Source organism: Mauremys mutica, chromosome 9 (genome assembly GCF_020497125.1).
Source record: "Mauremys mutica isolate MM-2020 ecotype Southern chromosome 9, ASM2049712v1, whole genome shotgun sequence".
NCBI classification, from domain to species: domain Eukaryota; kingdom Metazoa; phylum Chordata; order Testudines; family Geoemydidae; genus Mauremys; species Mauremys mutica.
The window spans coordinates 903,535-917,891 of record NC_059080.1 but is presented as its reverse complement, the minus strand read 5'-3'; the positions used below and the strand labels follow the sequence as shown (position 1 = coordinate 917,891).

The window sequence follows — 14,357 nt, the reverse complement described above, 5'->3', positions numbered from 1 at the left end:
TTGTCTCCACAGTGCCGTTGCTAGATGCTGCCACGCTGGTGTAAAGCCATCCAAGCTACAAGTGTGTGTCCTCCATGTGCTCCACTGGTGTTTTGACACTGCCTTCTGAAGCAGGTCACAAGCTCACAAGTGGAGGTTCCCATCCTAATTTCTCTCTTAGCCGTTGGTTAATTATTCCAAAGGGTTATTGGAAGGAGCTATTCTTCCTCCTTTGGCTGCTTGTAGGCTGATGCTGTGGCTATGGTGAGGAACTGTGCCTGGGGAAGGTTTTCTGGTAAGATTGGTTTCTTGAGTGTGATCCAAAATGTTCATTTGCTATTTTTGATATGTTCAAACAGAGCTTCTTAAAGTGGCCGTGCAGGCGAAAGGCTCTTCCTGGTGTACGGGGCCCAGGAGACCCATGCTCAGCCCCAGTCTGTTTCTCTTGCAGTTAACTCTGGTGGCTGCTCAAAAGGGAAGAGTGACTTTCTCGTCTTGCTGCTTCTCCTAGCTCTAGTGTTATCAGGGCCCTCCCTTAAGGAAAGCTCTTCAGGCTAAGCAGTCTTGCTCTAGCTCCTCTGGGGAGCACTCACTCTTGAGACCCTGTGTTGTTCCCTTTGCTCTCCCCTCCTCGCGATCCTGCTCTGAGTGTGGATAGGGTCTTGCTGTATACTTCACTCTGCATTGGTGTGAAGTCTCTTCCCCTATTGAGGTTTCTCAGTGTGTGCATCCCCAACTGGAATTGGATGCCTCTGCTTAATGATAATTACCCCCAAATCTGTTTCTGTCCAGGGCTCCTTTTGAGGCTGAGATCTAATCACCTGCTTTGTTTTTCTTCTTCCTAGTGTCCTTCAGGTTTCTGAATGTTGGGTCCTGACTTCACTTCCCACCCCTGGCAGAGTCTGAAAACACAGAGCGCACTGGACGCAGCTTCTCTGCACACCATGCCGGGGGCAGACAGAACTGCTCACCTGGGAGGAAGGTGGCAAATCTGGGCCTGGTTGCAATAGGAAGAAAAAATCCAGTTGTGTGCTGCGTCTCTTCCTACACACCCTGACGTGCCCCGGATCTTCTGCAGAAGCCCCTGGGCTATGCACATTCGAAGAGGAGCTCTGGTGAAAATCCCCAAGCTTGGCCAAAGGCTGTTATGCCAGACAACAGCGTTATCCAATGGAAAGGGTTGGGTGTGTTGGAGGCTGCCTTATCTCTGCCATAGCAGCAGTTCGCCCAGTGCCTCTGGCTGTCAAAAGGGGCCTATTCTGTCCCCACCTTGCCCTCTGGGATGGAGTAGCTGGGCCCTTCCTTCAGCCACCAGCCTTGTGCTCGGTACTCCAGACTTCTAGAAGAATTAGAAGGAGCCTCTTGGCAGAAGCCTGGTAGGAATAGGGTGTTGGATGGATTGGGGTTTGATTTCAAAGTACCCCACCGTTCTGCACCCATCTGAAGGGATGAGGGAGTGGCAGCCAGAGAGGCTTCCCTTTGCTCACCTAGGCAGAGGAGGAGGACCTACAGTTTAATTTCACTGTGCCAACTGGGCCCCATTGAATGAGTAGCATGTTCTAGAGAAGTCCTGTGCTGTTCTAAGCACTTTCCTGATACAGCAGGCTGCTGGAAAATAGTCACAGGTGCTGATTGCTGTTGCTGGGACTCCAAAACATCTTGGGAGGGTTTGTTTCTGGGCTGTCTTGCTACAGCAGAGAAATGGGAAACCTGGGTGTGGCCTTAACAGAGCCCTGGTTGCTTTTCAGAAGGGCATTTTCTATAGATGAAATATTTTTTTACTAATCTAAGGGCTTTCTATATTGAAAGCCAGTGTAACCACATGTCTCCATTGGCGTACTGGGTATCTCTCCCTCTAAGAAGGTGGTACCAATGGCAGATTTGCCTTTCAAAGCTGTGCTGAGAATAAATACACTTGACATTCAATTATGTGTCTGATTGGGGGAAGAACTGGCAGGCCCCCACAGTTTGAAACCATGTGGGAAGGGGGTTGTACATTTCTTGTAATCTATATGTAAAACTAGCTGCAAATTAATTAGAAGCTTTTTCTAAACCTTTTAAAATATATATATATTTTTTAAATTGAGAAACAAGATTATTGGATTAAAACACACACTTGTTTTCTGCAACTTTATCCTGTTGATACCACATGAACACTACAGTGAGGCTGGGAACAAGCCTGGGGTTATGGGGTATGAATACAGTTGGGAAGGGGTGGGGGAGACACTTCGGAGTGCTTGGGGAATAGCCACACTCTTCAAATCAAATGGGAGAGGTGTTTACAGAAATCAGACTGCAGCAGATCAGTCTCTGGCCATGTGATTGGACACTCCCACTAAGTATCCCCTAACCTTGTGCTCTTGGCTAATCATTAACAGGGGATAAGCTGGGTATGTTAAGCCCTAGAGTAGCTGATGCTTCAGAGGCTTAGGTTCCCTAACCTCTTACTTAATGAGGGAGGCTGAACCAGGCCTGCTGACGTTCTGTGCTGCCTTCGTCCCCCACTATTTTGAAGCCAGGAGTTCAGTCAGCTTTAGTAGCTGACAACCTGGTTGTCCTGGTTTCTATAGTTTTTCCTTTTGTTACTGAAGTTTTTCTGCTACTACTTGCTAATTCTAGTCCTGTAGGCAGTGCTGTAGGAGTCTGATTGGGGTTCTGACCTGTGAACAGGTTTTGTCCCCAACCAGGACCTGAAGGGGCTATGAGGGTCAGCTGGCAGTTTTCTTTCAGCCTTCGGGTGTTTGTGGTGGTAGGATTTTGGGGAGGGGATGATTCTTTGCAGTGTTCTATGGGATTTGTTAATGCAGAAAGTCTCCAGCATTCTTTCTGCAGATGGCAGATGAGTCTTCTTGTGGAAGGTTTATGTGGTGAGGTGCTGGGAGTTTAAGGTGACCAGACATCCCGATAAAATTGGGACCATCCCAATATTTGGGTGGTTGTCCCGCATCCCGACCGATCTTTGGTCGGAATGCAATTTTTTGCTCCGCTGGCAGCACTCGGCTTTTTCTTTTTTCTCTGCCGGCAGATCCCTCCCCCCGCCCCCCAATGTGTCCCGGTATTTTCTTCATCTCATCTGGTCACCACCCTATGGGAGTTTGTATTGCTTGCTGCTTTCTCTGCATGTTGTTTCAGGGTTTCACTAGAACTACTGGAGACCTGAACATCGCTTATCCCATGCTTTGCTAAACTGGGGTACCACCAGTGAAAACATTTAGCCAGAGTCAGTCAGTGCAATTGAGAGATGATAGTCCTCCAATCCCTTCCCACAAGCCCCGGGCACCAATTGTGCACATTGCCTCCATAAAGAGCAGCGGCTGATGGTCCGATTATTAGGGCAAGCTGGATCCTTTCCTTTGGCACGTGACAGCATACCAGCATGGTTAATGCCACAAGTGAGTTTTCCAGGCCTAGATCACTTCCTCCTACAATCCCCAGTGTGGGTAGATACCCTGCGAATGTGAGCATAGAGCAGTGCAGTGAGCTGTGGCACTATGAATCTCAGGATAGTGCCCACGTTGGCTGTATTCCTTCACACGACCACATAGGGCACCAGTGACACCACTGTGTGACACAGCGTGCTGACATTGACAGTGTTGGTTAGGCTATCGTGTTTTGTGTTGACTGACCCATGATGGCTTACGCTGTGGTTAGCCAACAGCGAAGACAGAGCCTAAAGGCGCAGGACTGTAATGTTAGTTACCAGTACCTCAGACCTGCAAACCCAGTGCAAGCCAGAGCCGTCAGTGAGCATATCTGTGCGTTGTAAGCAGCAGCATGTTAGTGACTAACACACTCAGTGCCTGTTACAGCCTGTGGGCCATGGGTCTGTGCATTGATATCGCACTCCTGGGAGCTAGGCAGTTAGGTGGCTTTTCTCACAACTGTGCACTTCCCTTGACCCATTGTAGCTCTAGGAGCTGCAGTCAGGCCTAGTGAGAGTCGCTGGAATTGCTGCCTCACTGGCTTCAAGAGATGGAATTTGTTGTAGCTGCTCCCTCTCCCTGCTGGACCCTTGCTGCACCATCTCTCACTGGGATACTCTCACAGAGCACTTATTGCACTTAGGATGGACTGAGACCTTTTCCTTAGGGAGTTAAATGACAACTCAGAAGCAGACTCTAGGACTCACTGCTGCTGCCACCTCTTCCTGGTATCTGGAAACTTAACTTCAGCCAGACTTTCCATTGCTCCACCTAGGAGATGGCCACAGCAGGAAGTGAGCAGTAATGCTACAGCACATCCTTATACAGTTGCATCAAGCATAGGGCACAAGTGGTTTATCTCTAAGCATTTTGGCAGCCTTATCTGCCAGGGGAAGAACAGGTGGTGGTGCTGGTGTCCTGCTGCTGGCTCTGGCCTGCAGCAGCAAACTACAATGTTTGAGGTTAACACTCAGTTGCTCATAGGTGTTAAGAAAGACAGTATGGGAGACTTCCCAGTGCTGTGAGGAATGGAGCCAAAAGCAACAGGGCTCAGTCTACTGTCAAGGTGGCAAATCAGCCCTTCTCCTCTACAGGGCAGTGTGTGGTGGGTCTAGGGAATGGATGAGGGCAAGAGGAGGAAGAATTTGGCAGTTGCGCCTGTTATGCCCCTTCCCAAACTTCTGACTAGCTCTGTCCATAAATATTGTGCTCCTCTAGCATTTCCCCAAGTGCTAGTGGGTAACCTGTAGTGAAGCGTCCAGTCCTCATTCGGATGGAGGCCTGGTGGAGGATTCCACATGTAGAATCACTTTACGTAGTGTGGGTGGGGGACAGCTGTGTTCTGAGGTGGCTGTCCTTCTGGACGCATGCCTGAGAGAGTTAGTGGGGAGGGGTGCAGGGCTGTAAGCACAAGGCCCGATACAGTATGGTGCTGCGTGGTGTCCTCTCAGCCTTATACACTAGTTGAGCTCAGGCCACACTTCGTTATTCCATTCCTGGATTCAACTACAATTGTTCATAGCATTGAGCTGCCCAGGGCCACGAAGGATTCTGTGCACTATCTGCCTGTGGAGCCAGCATGAGGCAAAGCCATTGCCTCTGTGTACATCTGCGTTCAGCAGCCTCCTTGAGGCACTCTGCGGGTCTGTGATACCTTCAAGTGGCCCTAGTCTTACTGTCACTAACAACTTTGAATAGCCAAAGCTTATTGGAACCCTTCACTCTCCCCTTTGTCAGGTTGTCCCTTCCTGCTACACTGTGTGTTTAAATCTGCAAACAAACCTGACGAGAAACTAAAACAGAGGGAGGGTTCCAGAAACCATGTGTATCTTATCAATGATGTGCATACTAGAAGCACACAGCACTAATCAGCTTTTCCAAAGGAAATGCCTAGAAAGATTTTATTTAGGCCATCATTTTTTTTTTAAATTTAGTTGCTTATTTATAGTCAGGCTCCAGGGCGGTATTGCCCTCAGAAGCCCCTGTGCGTCACCGTGTAAGCCTGGGCGGGCCTCAGAAGGCAGAGGCACTCATACCAGTGTGATGCAGTTGCTCTGAATGGGCCCTGCTCTGCATGGCAGAGGACTGTCGTGAGCCTTGTTGGTTTATTTCTGATCAAAGTAAAGTGAGAGTTTGGATCCATCATTTAAAGTTGTGGGACATGAGCATGAGGGAGGATAGTTTGGGGTTCAGGTCTTCCCCCTACCCAAACTCCATCTGAGGTAAGAAAATGGATTGGTTGTGATTACATTAAAAAACTTGATGATGAAAATTAAATCCTTGCTCTGCTGTGTAAGGTTACGTCTGTGCTTGCCATGGCCTGTAGAGTACAGACACTGCACGCCCAGCTGGCATGGATATAAATAGCAGTGTGAATGGTGAGTTTAGGCGACTAGAGTACCCTACACGTCTCTGCACACCTAAGCGGCGCCTCCCATGTCTACATTGCTGTTTTTAGCAGCGTAGTGTCCCGCTGCCTCACCACTGCAGGGAAAGGCTCTTGCGGGGAAGAGGCTGCTGGGAAAGTTCCAGGAGCTCCCCATTGCCAAAGCTTTTCATGTGCCATGTAGCTACATGTGTAATGCCTGTACTCTGCACACTGCTGTAATTGCAGACGGAGCCTAAAAGATGGATTTCCTGGAGAGGTCTGTCCTTGTGATAATCGGTCAGTGCATGGAACCCACTGCCGCCACTGCTCTCCCCCTGCAGTAACTCGTTCTGTGGGAAAAGGGATCCCTCTCAAAGCACCAAGCAATTCAGTCCCTGTGCCAGGGTACATCCTGAGGGAAGAAGCTCTGCATGGGACAGTCTGATTTAGTCATTGTGTTGACAAAAATGGGTGGTGTCAGTGACTGACTGTTCCACCCCTTGGTGCTGAGGTGAAAGGAGGGAGCCCAGGTGTATAAGTGGCCAAGACGGTGAAGCAGCTCCTTGCAGAGCTGTGTTCATGGTGGTCTTGTGAAGGCTGTTGACAGCATGTTTCATGGTTTGTAGCTTGAAGGGGATGTTTGCAATCATCTGAGTGCTGTATGGTGAAGTGCCAAGAGGGGGAGTTGGATGCTTGGAGGATGCATCAGTTCTCCTGGAAGGAGACTTTCATTAGGCTGCAGAGATAGGAAATCATCCCATGATCTGCTCTTTCCAGGACAGTATTGTAGAGTCACTCTCCACTCCCTCTAGACTATGGCCCAGCCTCTTGCTCTCGTGGTGGGATGCCTGCACCAACATGCTAAGAGTGTCAGCCTATTGCTCACAAGCAGGGTTTCTCTGTTGCTGGCACAGGCCCCTGTCCCCACAGCGTAGCAGCACCGGCTGGCATAGGTTCCCACACCTGCCCCAGCTGCACTCTCGCTCACTCATTTCTCATGACGTTTTTTACTTTTAAAATCTCTGCTTTTTGTTTGCTCTCCTTAGCAGTGTGATTTCTGAACTATTACAGGCTCTGTTACCATCTGTGCTAATGAGACTGTGTAGAATGTGCTAGACTAGGGGGAAAGTTTGACAAATAAAGATCTGTAATCCTTTGCTCTGTGTCTGGTGCAGTTTCTGGTGTCCATTTTGCTGGTGAGACCCAGACGTGTTCTGATTTCAGCTGGCTGCTGGGGCCAGGCACTCCGATCTGAATGTCCCTGTGCCAGCCTGAGGTGGAAGAGGCAGTGCATGGGCACTGCCCTGAGACTCCCAGGATGCTGTGTGAGGAGCTCCCCCTCACTGCTCCCACGGGCTGGGTGTAAGGGCAAATGGTGCTGCTGGCTCCGAGACCCTCTTGAAGGGATGCAATAATTGAAGAGCTCATCTAGTGTGGAAACCATCCCAAAGGTCCCTTCCTGATCAGATTATGGAAATAGCCCACCTTATTCTTGCTCCCCACCCTAGCTGTATTCAAGACTCCGATCAGGCAGCTTCCACCAGTGTCAGCAATTCCTGGAGCTTCTAACCCTAAGTGTACAAATGAAAAGGTTCTTAGTCTCTCTGCCTTCTCATCACCTATTCCCCCAGCAGCTGCTGAGGCTTGCTTAGGGTAGCCAAGCACTTCAGGAGCAAGCTCATCTCTGCAGCAGGTGCTACCAGCACAGTCATCAAAAAGAGAATGGCTATTCCATTGTTTGGGCTCCAGCCAGGCACCACCTGCTGATGTCAGTTCCTGTGAGCTTGGAGCTATCTCACCACCATACCTATGACACAGAGCCATGTGCAAGATCTTACTTCTAGGAACAAAGAATGTAGGCCACACAGTATGGGAACTGCATCCTGGGTAGCAGTGACTCAAAGGGATTTACGGTCATGGTGGAAACCAAGGGGATATGAGCTCCATGCACGTTTGCTTTTAGCCACTGATGTTAAGATGTATATGCAGGTCCATAAAGAGTTAGTGATGAGATGTTACTACTTCTGTATACAGCACTACTGAGGCTTTTACTGGGATATTGTGTCAAGTTATGGTGTCAACTTAAAAATATTGACAAATTGGAAGGTCAAGAAAGAGCAATAAGAATCACAAGGTCTGGAAAACCTGTCTGATAGTGAGACTAAAGATGTTCAATAGATTGAGCTTCATCAAATAGAAGTTTAAGCAGTGAGTTGATGACAGTCCAGAAGTACCTATGTAGGGAGAAGATTTCTCATTTCAGTGGGTTCTTTAATCCAGCAGACAAAGGCAGAACAAGCTCTAGTGGAAGCTTGATCAGTTCATACTAGGAACAAGGTGCAATTTAGGTGTTGGAAATTACCTGTTGGAACAACTTGCTGATGGACGTGGTGGCCTCTCCATCACTTGGAGACTTCACATGATGATTTAGAAAGATACAAAGATCTGCTGCAGCTCAGCGAGAAGTTCTGGGTTTGCTGGAGGAAGTGCTGGTGGAAATTCTCTGGCCTGAGTTATGCAGGAAGTCAGTCTGGATGGTCCCTGCTGGCCTTAAAATAGTACGCCCTCAGCCGGTACTGTGCATAGTACTGGTCACCCTATTGCAAAAAGGTGAGTGCAGAATTCAAGGGGAATGGGGCAGGTCAGAGGAAAACTTGCATCCAAAGAGACCTGAAAGATTGGGACTGGTGCCTTAGAAAGGAGAGAGTAAAAAGAAAGATGATAAAAGTATATGAAATAATAAATCTTCAAGAGAACATGGAGGGACTTTTTGGCTTGTGACATGATACAGGAGGCAGGAGACATTTAATGAAATGGTGTGAAATTCAAAACCAATAAATGGAAATACTTTTTCATGTAACAATTAGTGGAACTCACTGCTACAGAATGTTGCTGAACCAAACAATTTAAACTGAGTATGACTGGACATTTATATGGATAACAAGAATATCAAGAGTTACAATAATTAATGCAAATAGAATTATGGAAGGGGACCTTTGTGCTGCAGCTGCTCACTGCGGGCAGGGGCTGGTTGCTCCATTCAAGCTGCTGAGCATCATAGGGGTGCGTTTCTCCTACAATTTTGACTCAAACCCAAGGATAACAGTGTCACTGACGTTAATAGGACTGGGTGTCTCCCAACTGCTGCACCCAGGCTGCTGAGTTTTAAATGAGCTTTAGCTATTTCTGCTCTGAGGGGCTTCTACTGGGGCATTCCCCCTGCATGGCCAAACCCTTGCACTGTCAGATGTGTTGTGCTAAAGGAAAAGCTCCATTTAAGACTTTAATTGGGAAGGCTAATCTGCTGCCAGGTGCTACATTAAACTGGGACAGAACACAGCAGGTCACATGGAAGGAATACAAGGCAGATGGTTGAAATGAAAATGGGTATTTTAGATGCTTTGTCACCCTAGCTTGCCCGTGCTTTATACTCTGAGCTAGTCTTGTCTGTTTATAACAATGCTCAGACTGACATTGTTCATGAGGCTCCCACCGTCCAGTCCAGAGCTGAGCAGCTCCGTGGTGGGAGGCAGCTCTCACCTGGGCCTAGTCTTATTTTAGGCACATATGAATTTCTAGACTAGATCAAAGCCAAGGTCCATCTAGCCCAGTGACCCCTCTGACTGTGAGCAGCACCAGATGCTTCAGAGTAAGGTGTAAGAACCCCAATTAGCAGATGTGGGATAACACCCACCCCTGAGGGCCCATCCTAATCCCTAATTAGAGATTGTTTTAAACACTGCAGTATGAGGTTGAACAAATGTCCTGCCCTGCGCAGAGGTGAAAGTAAGCCGGTCCGGTCCAGTATGGCATACCAGTAAGAAAGCCAGTGCACAGGTGCCTGTACCAGCAGGGCCACTGATGGGGGGAAGGGGGCATGCAAAAGGTGCAGTTGCCCCAGGGCCTGGCCCTTTAAATTGCTGCCAGAGCCCCAGGCAGTGTGGGCTGGGCAGTGCTGAAGGGCTGGCTACGGGAGTCTGGCCCCAGCCCCGCCCCTTCCAGGGACCCAGAGCTGCCCCCTCACCCCAGCCACCCTGCATACCGGTAAGTCTGTTAAGTTACTTTCACCCTGGCCCTCCCTTGCTGCCTCCAGGGGAAAGTGGGACTAGAAATTGTTGGGGTGGAGAACATGCAACCTGTGAAAAGTGCCAGGAGGGAGCATCCCACCTGCTTTATTCTGCTTCCTGGCCCCAGCAACTGGTGAGAGGCCAAGTGCAGGTCAGTGTGCTGGGAGAAGGGGAGGAAATTGAACCTAGGGCAGGTCACTGCTTGATGGGTGTCCACATTTCCATTACATCTTTATTACTCCTGCTATTGCAAGAGCTGTACCCAAACCTGTCCTGTGATGGGGCAATGGACAAGCTGTGGACACTAACTATCCCAGCACTGGTCGTTGCTCTCCAGGGACTAGTGCATACCATTCCTCCCAGCAGAAAACTTGGGAACACTCCACTCTTACAAAGCAGCTCCCGCCTGCCCCTGCCAACACGGCCTTGTGTGTGAGGCAGTGAGAAGGAATCATGCTAGGCTGGCAACTGCTCTGTGCCCTGCCCCCTGGCTCATGTGCCCTGATGGCCTGAATCCAAATGAGAGAGAGAGAGATGATACTTTTGCTTTAGGCTTTAGAAGAGAGAGTGAGTGGCAGCTGAGCTCACAGCTGTGGGACAGGGGTTCTGCTGTCCCACTTTTGGCAGCAAAAATAGTACTAGAGCAATAATCTCCAGCATGGACCTGCTTGCTTATGGAATTCAGGGGTGGGGGTGCAACATGAGACTTTCACCATCTCATCAGTAATCAATTGGGGTATAAATATTGTTTACATTTCAGTGTATAGCATAGAGCAGTGCAAACAAGTCATTGACTCTCTGCAATTTTAAGCTTGTACTAACTTCACTAGTGCTCTTTGTGTAGCCTGTTGTAAAACTAGGCAAATAGCCAGGTCAGTTGATGTCCCGCACTCCCCCGAGAGAGACCTGTGTGTATCCCCAGCGATACATGTACCACAGGCTGAGAACCACCTCCCTCTGCAGCAGAACTGAAGGTGTTTCTGAAAACAGACCTGGAGAGAACATTCCTCTGCTCAGCTCAGCTGGCTGAGGGGAGGAGTGTCGGGTTTAATCAGTCAGGTGCCAGGCTCTCCGTCTCCCTCCCTGCCAGGGGCTCTGTAGGGAACCAGCCAGAGGGCACATGCCTGAGCTATGCAGCCTGTGTAAGAGGACAGTTGTGGGGCTAGGGTGCCACCTGCTGGTGAATGGGCAGCCACACTCACGCAGCTTTCTGACAACTTCTGTGAGCTCCTTAGTGATTCCAAAAGTTCCCCGACTGACTTCTCAGGAATGCCTCCCGCCCTGGGCAAGTGCTCACGCATGCAGAACACACTAGCTGCTGAACAGGGTCTACAGCTCCCAGCTGTGTAAGAGGGGATGCCCCTACTGGGGAAAGGCTAAGTCTAGCAGAGCTGTGAATGCCACGGCCATGGCTTGGGGTCTGTTTCTGTGGTCCCTTACGCTAGTGCAAAGCAAGCAGGAACATGGCCCCACCAGAAGGGGAGTGTTCACTACCTACTTTGCACTGAGGTTAGTGACTACACAAAGCAGCAGGAGCCAGGAATTTGAAGTGACTATTTTAACTACCCCTGCCCTGTTAGTTAAGAGGAGCTGCTGTTCTTCACACCTGCTAGAGGAGGGGTCAGAAGTGGGACTCAAGCACTTGCTGTTTAATCAGTGGTCAACATGTAGCTTAGAAAGCTTCCTGGTGCAGCTCAGATTAAATCCACAATTGCTGGTTCAAGGAAGGTACAAGCCAGTTATCTTCAACTTTTTCCCCTTCAGCTGAGAGAATCTGAATCCAAGGTTAGGAGAGGGATTGTCAGGCCCTTGGGAGCAGGGAAGGTTGCCCCAGCCTCTTGTAATCCTGTAGTGCAATAGAAACACGGTGGAACTTCGCCTTCCCTCTAACAGGAGGGCCACTGTTCGTGGGGTGTAAGTAGAGACATTGCACATCCCTTGCTGTGATGGTAACTATGCTAATATCTTCAAGCCTCTGAACACCGCATGGCGAATGAAAAACCAGGCTAAGCTGAGTGCTTGGGCATTTAAAATACTGCCGGAGCCACTTAGGGTACGTCTACGCTCCCCATGTTGCAGCGCTGCTGAGGCCGTGCTGTGACGTGGGCAGTGTAGACACACTTTATCGCTGGGGGAGAGCTCTCCCGGCGATTTAAAAAAAAAAAAAAATACCACCCTGCACAAGCAGCAGTAGCTTTATTGCCGGGAGCGCAAGTGCTCTCTATACTGGTGCTTTTCAGCACTAAACCTTTTGTGACTCAGAGGGGTGTTTTTTCACACCCCTGAACAACTAAAGTTTTAGCGCTGGAAGTGGCAGTGTAGGCACAGCTTTAGTAACCAGTTGAGTCCTACAGAAGTTTGGTTTGTTAATTGTAACTCCAGAGCCAGAAGTAGAGATGTGTATTTTTCCCCCTCCACTAGTAATGAGAAAAAAAATTCATCTCAAACTAAAATAGCAATTTTTCAGAAACTTGCAGAAAATAAAATGTCAAAATTTAGAGGTGGGTCAACATAGATTCTAGGACTGGAAGGGACCTCGAGAGGTCATCGAGTCCAGTCCCCTGCCCTCATGGCAGGACCAAATACTGTCTAGACCATCCCTGATAGACATTTATCTAACCTACTCCTAAATGAAACATGAAACATTTGTTTCAACCTGAAACTTTTCATGTTGATTTAATGTATTATCAGCAAAGGACTAGATTCACAAAACCATGATATGGGGCGGGAGGGAGAGAAGAGGACCTCTCTTACAACCAAGGTTCTTCTATGGTCCTAGGCTGCAGAAGTCCCAGGGTCAATTTTACCTTCTGGCTAATGTACACAAGGCATTTAACTTGGGGCTCCCACATTGTGCGAGTGGCTTAGCACCACCCCCCTGGGGTATTTCTCAGTCTAGCCTGATGAAACAGTGTAATGCTACTTTGAACTTGAATCTCCCAGCTCCTAGATGAGTGCCCTACCCTCCAGGCTACATCACGCACTCCTCTGCCTAATGACTATTATGAATTGCCAGAATGAACCCCCACCTCTGAGTTAAAGGTGATAAGAGCTCCAGCATTGTTTCTCTGAGAAATGCCTGCATTTTAGGTTTTAGGGCAAATTGAAGTAGATGTTACTGAAACACCAACATGAGAATGGCCATGCTGGGTTAGACCAATGGTCCATGGGGGGTTCTGTCTGACAGGAGCCAGTACCAGGCCTTCAGCGGGAGCGTACTGAAGAGGGCAATAGGAATGAGCCACCAGTTTTCTCCTCCCAGCTCCTGGCAGTCAGAGGTTTAGGGTCACATCTCTGACTGTATTGGTCCACAGCCATTGCTGGATTTATCTTCCATGAACTTTTTTTTTTTTTAATCCCAGTTAATACTTTTGGCCATCACAACATCCCCTGGCAATGGGTTCCACAGGTTAAGTGTGCGTGGTGTCTAAATGTACTGCCTCATGGTTGCATTAAGGCTGCTGGCTATTAAATTGGGTGACCCCTAGTTTTTGTATTGTGGGAGAGGGTAAATAAAACTTCTCCAGTCATTTGTATTACACATCTGTATTATATACACCCCTTAATCTCTTTTCTAAGATGAACTGACCTAGTCATTTTAGTCTCCCCTCACATGGAAGCCTTTCCATACCCTTGATCATCTTTGTTGCCCTTCTCTGTACCTTTTCAGAGATGGGGCGACCAGAACTGGACAGATTATTCAAGGTGTGGGTGCACCATGGATTTCTATCCCTTTCCGAATAGGCCCTAACACTGTTAGCCTTTTGGGTAGCTACTGTGCAGAGAGCTGAAATTTCCAGAAACATTGAGTTTTTCCACTTCAGTCAAAACTATTAGGCAAATTAGACGTACTTGCAAATAGTTTAAGGTTGACCAAAACTTCCCTTTTTCAGCAAATACACTGCCAAAAAAAGCAAACCCCCTCTCCCAGTTCCATTCAGAAGTGATAAAATCCAGTGGGATCTACTTAGTTTACATCTTACAGTTTGTTTGACCCGAAGTGTTGATAATCAGCATAGGAAAGGAGCAGCTGCTTCCACATTGTCATCAGCCCCTGCATGGCTTTGGCCAGAAAGCTTCCTGTTGAAACATTTGCCAGGCTCGTGCTGTTCCAGGGATCCAGAACAACTCACTTGCCCACCCACCTTCTTTGAAGGCAGGCTGCCCTGGCAGGAGTGAAGCCTTAAATTCACTCCTGTTCTACAACCTGTGGTGGGAGGGGAGGTTAAGGCTACCCAACCCCTTCCTGCCCCACCCCCACAGCTGTAGTAGTATTGCTCCCTTCTTGCAGTGAAGTCCTGTAGGTTCAGTTAACCCTTTTCCCATCCAGTCACGCTCCCTGGGCGCTGTTGAGCAGAGTGCTGCAAGATCCCAGAGCTGTTTTGGACAGCAAGAGAAAAAGTGCTGCTGTGGGCGAGAGAAGATGGAGCTTGGCCAAAGCAGCAGGGCTAGCAGTCTCCTTTACGAGGAGGGACAGTTCATCGGCTCCTATGGCAATGGCGCCAAAGGGCACCAGAGGGG

General features: G+C 48.7%; 1 protein-coding gene across 4 annotated transcripts in view; it reads left to right on the top strand.

Annotated features, from left to right (window-relative positions):
- Positions 1–14,357, top strand: part of FOXO4 (forkhead box O4) — a 57,027-nt gene that overhangs the window by 27,545 nt on the left and 15,125 nt on the right. For 3 of the 4 annotated variants that reach the window (XM_045029865.1, XM_045029863.1, XM_045029861.1), the window contains one exon: positions 825–6,926. The exons of the other annotated variant lie outside the window; for it this stretch is intronic. The gene's annotated coding sequence lies outside the window, so the exon portion shown is untranslated. Of the gene's footprint in view, positions 1–824; positions 6,927–14,357 lie in introns of those variants that run through there. 4 annotated transcript variants of the gene reach the window in all.